At 43.9% G+C, this 8,935-nt stretch overlaps 1 protein-coding gene across 1 annotated transcript in view; it reads right to left on the reverse strand.

Moving 5' to 3' along the window:
- Positions 1-8,935, reverse strand: part of LOC132407436 (reversion-inducing cysteine-rich protein with Kazal motifs-like) — a 135,804-nt gene that overhangs the window by 126,400 nt on the left and 469 nt on the right. The gene's annotated exons all lie outside the window — the stretch shown is intronic.

Here is an 8,935-nt window from a genome sequence, read left to right on the forward strand (position 1 = left end):
AGAAAGTCTGCAGATGCTGGAAATCCAATGCAACACACAAAATGCTGGATGAACTCAGCAGGTCAGGCAGCGTCTATGGAAATGAAAAGATAAGTTTACCTTTTGGACTCGAGACACTTCTTCAGGACTGACAGGAAAGTTAGAAGATGCCGGAATAAAAAGGTGGGGAGTCGAGAAGGTGATAGGTGAAACCAGGTGGGTGAGGAAGGTTAAGGGCTGAAGACAAAAAAAATCTTACAGGAGAGGAGAGTGGACCATGGGAGAAAAGAAAGTGGGGAGAAGAGGTAAGAAGTCAAATTTTACAAATCTACATAAAAACACCGTGAAGGTGGTCTTTGGCAAAAAGGGGATTTCAAATATTGCATATTTCAAAAGTATAACATTCAAATGCAGAGAGTTTAAGACATTTACTAGATAAATGCTTGGTCAATCCTCTCTCTGAACGTTGATACCCACTGTTGCCTTTAAAATCAGATTCAGATTTATTTATCACATCAAAACATGCAATGAAATGTGTTGTTTGTGCTAAGAAAACATGACTGGGATGTGCTGGGGCAACCCACAAGTGTCACCACACATTCTGGCACCAATTTAGCATGGTCACAATGCTCGAGAGAACAACACAGAACACACATTGTGAGACTCTACAATGTTAAAAATGTTAATTAATGGAAAACTTTTGATCACTAAGTATTAGCTTTTCACTTTCCTCTGTGGATTTAGTTCTATGGTAAACAGAAATTAAAACAAAAATGTCTCTGCCAATTCTGTGATTCGAACCTTTCCCACATGAAGGGGGATAAACAAATTCTGGTTGTGATCAGGCAAAACCACGGAAGTGTTACAATCTCAGAAAAGAGGACACTTGGCAAATAATAATCAAACACGAACATTTCAAAAACAAAACTGTCTCATCCCCAGCCAATCCTCCATCATGAGAGAATCCTTTTTTTTTGCATATCTCAAAAGTACATCTAGCCAATACTTGCTATGAACCTTTCCTTTAGGGATACAGATACCAATTCACAGCAACATTACAAGATTATTAGATTATATTAAAGTACTGCACAGGACAGGTCATTTGGCCAATCAAGTCCATGCTGAACCATTTAAACTGCCTACCCCCACTGACCTGCACTGACTCCACAGCCTACTATCCACATACCTATCCAAACTTCTCTTAAACATTAACATTGAGCTCGCATGGGCAACTTGCACTGACAACTCGTTCCACACTCTCACGAGCCGCTGAGTGGAAAAAATTCTCCTTATGTTCCACTTAAACTTTTCACCTTTCATCCCTAACCCATAAACTCCAGTTGCAGTCCCACCCAACCTCACTGGAAAAGGCCTGCCTGCATTTATCCTATCTATACCCCTTGTAATTTTCTATACTATCAAATCTCATTCAGTTTTCTATGTTCCAAAGATTAAGTGTGCAGGATCTTATAATAAATCTGCCATGGGCAGTCCCAAGCCCAGCTGTGAAAGGATTGGGCATGGGGCCAGCAACCCCATTCCTTAATGCCCAACAGAATCCCGCGAAACCCCAACCCTGTGGGAGGAAGGGTCTTCACCATGTAGACACATGATGTTGTGTGGTGAAAGCAGAAGCCACGGGGCTGATCAACCTTCAGCCCAGGACAGCGATCTGCTGTTGGCAGTCTCTGCCCCAATAGGGGTGGGCTTAAGAAGAAATATCTCACACAGCATCAGCGACCCAAGTTCAATTCCCACCATTGCCTGGAAGGAGCTTACGAGTTCTCCCCATGACTGTGTGGGTTTCTTCTGACTGCTCCAGTTTCATCCCATGGTCCAAAGACAGACCTATTGATAGGTTAATTGGTCTTTGTAAATTCTGTGATTAGCTAGGATTAAATCAGGGGATTTCTGGGGTAGCAAGGGGCTAGACCGGGGAGGGGGAAGAGAGGTGGAGAGGGATAGGTAGATATCCTTCCTCGAAAGTTTTTCTTTAGTCAGATTGTAGCTTTAAATTCAAGCCATGACTATGAGCAATCAAATAATCAAGGATTAGGCTACTCAGCCCTCCAAACCTGCTCTGCCACACAGTAACAGAGTGCTCAGGAAGTGCAGTTAGCAGTGTCACTGCCTCACAGAGCTTGAGAGCCAGGCTCAATCCTGACCTGTGTACAGTTTGCATGGTCTTCCTACGAACGCAACTGTTCCCTCCAAAGTGATCTGGTTTCCTCCTCCAGGCCATAGAAGTGCCAGTCAGCAGGTTAATTAGCCATTGCATATTGCCCCTTGGGAATATGAACGGCAGTATAAAGGAATTGATAGATGCCAGGAGAACAGGATTAACGTACAATTCGTGTAATGGGTGGTGAAGGTCAATGCAGATCTGATGAGCTTCAGGGCCTGTATCCACATTGTATCCATGATTCTAAAAGCTGTCGATCTGATCAAATCCAGTCTCAGCTCCATATCCCTGCCTGTCCCCAGGAATTGTTCACCCCTTTGCACTCAAAGAATCAATCTACATCAGTCTTAAAAATAAGCAGATTCTGCAACACGTTTCCCTCTCTAGAGTTACTGGACTCTCAAGGGAAAAAAAAGTTGCCTCACCTTTGCCTTTTAAAACAGTAACCTCTAGATACAGATTCTGCCAGAGGAAACATCCTCCCAGCATCAATCTTCTCGAGACAGCCCAGGACATCCGCTTCAATCAGGTCACCTTTCACCCTGCTAAACTCACACATGCACAAGGCTGGCATGCTCATCTAACAGCCAACCAGTCTCAGATATCATTGAGTAAACCTTTTACACACCTTTTCAAATGAAGAGACCAGTCTTGTATATTGCATTCTAGATTACCTCACCAATGGCTTCTATACTGAAACATAACCTTAGTATTCTTTACATTTTTCATTTATTTGCACTGTTTCTCTTCTTTTGCACTTTGGTTGCTTGTCAGTTTGTTTCTGTGTAGTTTTTCATTGATTCTTTTGTATTTCTCTGTTCTACTGTGAATGCCTGCAAAAAAATTTAACCTCAAGGTATAATTTGAAATTTACTTTGAACCCTCCTACTTTTCTATACAGTTCCTCCAACATTCTGCGAGTGTTCTTCCTTACATCCCACTATCTGCCCCTCCACCAATCTTCATAGCATCTGCAAACTTGGCAACAAAGCTATCCTCTAAATCGCTGAAATACAGTACAAAAAAGTGGTCCCATCACCAACCCCTGCGGAACACCACTAGTCACTGGCAGCCAGCCGGAAAAAGATCTTTTTGTTCACTCTAGCCGCCTCCTACCAACCAGACAATGCTCCAACCATGCTAGTAATTTTCTTGTAATACCATGGGCTCTTAACTTGGTAACCAGCCTCGTGTGTGGCACCTTGTCAAAGACCTTCTGAGAGTCCAAATATACATCTTCTGCATCCCCTTCATCTATCCTACTTGTAATCTCCTCAAAGAATTCCAACCAGTTCGTCGGGCAAGATTTTCCTTTAAGGTAACCATGCTGACTTTGTCCTATCTAGTCATGTGTCACCAAGCACTCCATAATCTCATCCTTAATAAATGACTACAACATCTTCCCAACCACTGAGGTCAGGCTAACTGGTCTATAATTTCCTTTCGGCTGCCTTCCTCCTTTCTTGTTGGCGCGTGGCCAAATGGTTAAGGCATTCGTCTAGTTATCTGGAGGTCGCTAGTTTGAGCCTTGGCTGAAGCTTGAGTGTGTGTCCTTGAGCAAGGCACTTAGCCACACATTGCTCTGCGACGACTCCGGTGCCAAGCTGTATGGGTCCTAATGCCCTTCCCTTGGACAACATCGGTGGCGTGGACAGGGGAACTTGCAACTTGGGCAACTGCCGGTCTTCTATAAAAAAACCTTGCCCAGGCTTGCACCCTGGAAACTTTGCAAGGTGCAAATCCATGGTCTATCGAGACTAACGGAGGCCCAACTCCTTTCTTAAAGAATGGAGTGACATTTGCAATTTTCCAGTCCTCTGGCACCATGCCAGAGTCCAATGATTTTTCAAATATCATTGTTAACGCTTCTACAATCTCCATTGCTACCCCTTTCAGAACCCAAGGGTGCAGTTCATCTGGTCCAGGTGACTTATGTACCCTCAGTTATTTCAGTTTTTTGAGCACATTCTCCCTTGTGATAATAACTGCACTCACCTCTCGTGCCTCACACCCTTCAACATCTGGCACACTTATTGTCTTTCACAGTGAAGACTGATGCAAAGCACTCATTTAGTTCATCTGCCATCTCCTTGTCCCCCATTATTTTCTAGCAGTCCTATATCCACTCTCATCTCTTTTATCTTTTACATACTTGGAGAAGCTTTTACTATCCACTTTGATATTGCTTGCTAGTTTGCTTTCATATTTCAGCTTTTCTCTCCTAATGACTCTTTTAGTTGCTCTCTGTAGGTTTTTAAAAGCTTCTCAATCCTCTGTCTTCCCACTAATTATTGCTTTGTTGTATGTCCTTTCTTTTGCTTTTACATTAGCTTTGACTTCCCTTGTCACTCCGGTTGTACTATTGTTTGAATATTTCTTTGCTCTATCCTGCACCTTCCTCATTTTCCCAGAAACTCACTCCATTGCTGCTCTGCTGTCATCCCTGCCAGCATCTCTTTCCAATTTACTTTGGCCAACTCCTCTCTCATACCACTGTAATTTCCTTTACTTAAATACTGCTACGTCAGACTTTACTTTCTCACTATAAAATTTCAAGTTGAACTCAATCATATTGTGATCTCCAGTTCCTAAGAATTTTTTTACATTAAGCTCCGTAATTGCCTCTGGTTCATTACATAACACCCACCCAATCCAGTATAGCTCATCCCCTAGTAGGCTCAACAACAAACTGCTCTGAGATCCAATACCAAGCTGACTTTCCCAATTGACCTGCATGTTAAAATCTCCCATGACAACCATTACATTGCCCTTTTGATTTGCCTTTTCTATTTCCATTTGTATTCTGTGGTCCACCTCCCAGCTTCTGTGAGGAGGCCTGTATATAACTGCCATCAGGGTCCTTTTACCCTTGCAGTCCCTTAACTCAACCCACAAGGATTCAATGTCTTCTGATCCTGTGTCACATCTTTCTACAGATTTGATGCCATTCTTTACCAACAGACCCACGTCACCCTCTCTGCCTATCTGCCTACCTTCCTATTCTTCTGATACAACCTGTAACCTTGGACATTCAGCTCTCAACTACAACCATCCTTCAGCCATGATTCAGTGATGGCCACAACATCATATGTGACAATCTGTAAAAGTGCAACAAGATCATCCAACTTATTTCTTATGCTTGTGCATTGAGCAATAACACTTTGAGTACTGTATTTGTTACCTTTTTAAATTCTGCATCTCTAATGCTCTGATACTCACCCTGCTGAGTGCAATTATGTCCTATCATCTGCCTGCCCTTCCTGACAGTCTGAATGCATGCTATTTTTGCTTTTTTACCATCCATCCTATTCCGAGTCCCTTCACTACAGTTTCCAACCCCTCAACCAAATTAGCTTAAACCCTCGTCAACAGCTCTCACCAAGCTGCCCACAAGAATATCAGTCCCCCTCAGGTTCAGGTGCAACACGTCCTTTTATGTACTGGTCATACCACCCCAGGAGAGATCCATACATCTAAGAACTTGAAGCCCTGCCCCCTGCACCAGCTTCTCAGCCACGCAATTATCTGCCAAATCAACCTCTGTCTACCCTCACTGGCATGTGGCACAGGCAGCAATCCAAAATTACTACCCTGGTGGTCCTGCTTCTCAGCTCTCTGAATTCTCTTAAGAATCTCTTTGCTTCTCCTTCCTGTGTCATTGATACCAACATGTACCAAGACATCTGGTGGGTCTCCCTCCCCCTCCAAAATGCCATGGACACGATCCAAGTTATCCCTGACTCCGGCACCTGGGAGGCAACATACTATCCTCTTCAAGTCCACAGAATCTCCTGTTAGTTCCTCTGACTACTGAGTCTCCTATCATTACTGCTCCCCTCTTTTCCCCCTTTCCCTTCTGCACCACGGACTGTGCTCCGTGCTGTAATGCTCCACGACCCTTTATATGCTCTTTCGTTACATCATATATCACTTCTCAAAAAAAAGTGTAATCAATGTGTCAAACATAATCTCCTTTGCACAAAACTATGTCGACTTGGCCTAATTACTTTTAATATTTCTAACTGCCCTGTTTTAATGGCAATTTCAGGACACCACAGCAGTTAGTGCAGTGCTATTATAGCTTGGGGGCATCAGACCTTGGAGTTCATTACTGGCATCCTCTGCAAGGAGTCTTTCTACATTCTCCAAATGAAATGCATGGGTTTTCTCCGAGTTTCCTCCCACGGTCCAAAGACGTACTGGGTAGATTAACTGGTCATTGTAAATTGTACCATAATTACATTGAGATTAAATCAGGGTTGCCTGGCGTTGCTGGGTGGCACGATTCGAAGTGCTGGACGGATCTATTCTGTGCTGTACCTTTAAGTCAGGTGCTCCGAACCTGGGTTCCACAGACCCTTTGGTTAATGGTCAGAGTGTCCATGATATAAAAAGGTTAGGAACACCTGCTCTAAATAAAACAAATCATTTTTTGTTTGCTTCTCTTTCCCTATGACACATTTAGCCAATTTGACCGCAGTTACCCATTTCTGCTCTCTTTTTTCAAAAATCAAGGAGTTAGTCTCTATTCTCATCTATATTCTAGTCTATATGGAACCTTAGTAAATTCTAGAACATTAAATTCGATGTATCAGCAATCTACGAGCTTTGGATTTCCAGCATCTGCAGAACCTTTTGTGTTAACAATCTACAAATCTAGATTTACTAGAACATTACCTGGGTTTCAGCACCTAAGTTACAGAGAAAGGTTGAACAAGTTAGGTCTTTATTCTTTGGAGCGTAGAAGGTTGAGGGGAGACTTGATAGGGGTATTTAAAATTATGAGGATAGAGTTGACGTGGATAGGCTTTTTCCATTGAGAGTAAGGGAGATTCAAACAAGAGGACATGAGTTGAGAGTTAAGGGGCAAAAGTTTAGGGGTAACACGAGGGTGTACTTCTTTACTCGGAGAGTGGTAGCTGTGTGGAACGAGCTTCCAGTAAAAGTGGTAGAGGCAGGTTCAATTTTGTCATTTAAACAAAAATTGGATAGGTATATGGACAGGAAAAGAATGGAGGATTACGGGCTGAGTGCAGGTAGGTGGGGCTAGGTGAGAGTAAGCGTTCTGCACGGACTAGAAGGGCCGAGATGGCCTGTTTCCGTGCTGTAATTGTTTTATGGTTATATGGTTTCAAGACAATTCTTTCAAGATCCTAGGATTTGCAATGTTACTCATATCCACAAATGTGAAAACTGAGACAATAGACCTATCGTACATGTTAAAAATTGCTCCCAAACATTGTATTCCCAAAATCAACTCGGACTTTTGGGGGGAAAGTACTTTTCCACTGTTTTCTTGATGCTCCATGCCTAAACATTGAGAGACTATGCAATGAGGCAACTGCAGAGAAACATAATGACGTGCAAATCCCATGACAACCATCTACATGGAAAATAATTCCTCCTTCTGGCTCTACCTAGCTCTACATCTATAATTCCTGAAACGGCTTTCCCTTACTTCATTTAAAAATTCCTAGGAGAAGGTGGTACGACAGCGGCTATATCTCTTCGGGAGTTGGGAAGATTTGGTATGTCACCAAAGACACTCGCAAATTTCTACAGATGCACCGTGGAGAGCAATTTAGCTGGCTGCATCACTGTCTGGTATAGGGGAGGGGGTGGCTACTGCTGAGGATCGAAAGATCAAAGGAATTGTAAACTCCGTCAACTTCATCATGGGCACCAGCCTCCACAGCATCCACGGCATCTTCAAGGAGCGATGCCTGGCAAAGGAGGCATCCATCACAAAGGACACCCCCCCCCCCCACCCATCACCCAGGACATGCCCTCGTCTCATTGCTACCATCAGGAAGGAGGTACAGGCTGCTCCCCTCCCAGTATTTCAAACTCTGGGGTATTCTGCCCCGTTCCCCTCTGGGATCCCAAGCCCAGTGAGAATCACACATACATACAGTAATTCACAGATTTATTACATATTGCATTGTACTGCTTGCACAGTATCAACGTGTACTGGTGATATTAAATCTGATTCTGAGATCATCGGCCCACTGTAGAGTGTGATGAGATCATAGCCTTTTTTCTGTAACAGAAGGTGAGGGCTTGGAACTCTTGAACACCAAATCCATTGTAAACAAGTGTGGAAGGGGCAAGGGGGCAGAAATCAGTAAGTTCTATCATGGAAGATAGCTTTTTTCTCACCTTACTGACAGGAGGTTGGAGCATTGGGGGTGGGGGGGGTATTGTCAGATTCCAAAGGGGAAGGCGGAATTCCTCGGAGGTTGAGATGGTGAGAGGGAGGCGATGGGGAGTGTTGGGGGGGGGGGGGAGGTCAGAGAGAATCCTCTCTAGCAGATGGACAAAGAGGTGATACAGGCAAGGGGAATGTAGGTTATGAGGGGGCGGGTAGATAAAGACAGGCTTGGGGTCAAAAGTAGACATTCAGTGCAGAAACATGCCGTTCGGCCCGTTATCTCTATGCAAGCTATCACACCCGTCTAGACTGGTCCCACTCATCTGCATTAATTCCATGCGTCTCTGTGCCCTGCTCGTTCGTAATTAAGAACACCCGAGCCCGACACTTAAAGAAGATGCTTTTACCCACTGACAACTTGAAATGACTGACTTCAGAATCGAGGAGCTATAGAATTGGGGTATGCAAGAAGTTAGCTTTCAGCACATCAGGGGGGAAATGGTACGAAGAAGAGCAGTGCGAGAGATGCAGGAAGAAATACGGGGTGAGGAGAGAATGGGGATGGGGCAAAGCCGGCGTTACCCTCCAATGCTCCGCTCCTCCTCACAGAGGTCTTTCCTCCC

The sequence above is a fragment of the Hypanus sabinus genome, chromosome 1 (assembly GCF_030144855.1).
Source record: "Hypanus sabinus isolate sHypSab1 chromosome 1, sHypSab1.hap1, whole genome shotgun sequence".
NCBI lineage: Eukaryota > Metazoa > Chordata > Chondrichthyes > Myliobatiformes > Dasyatidae > Hypanus > Hypanus sabinus.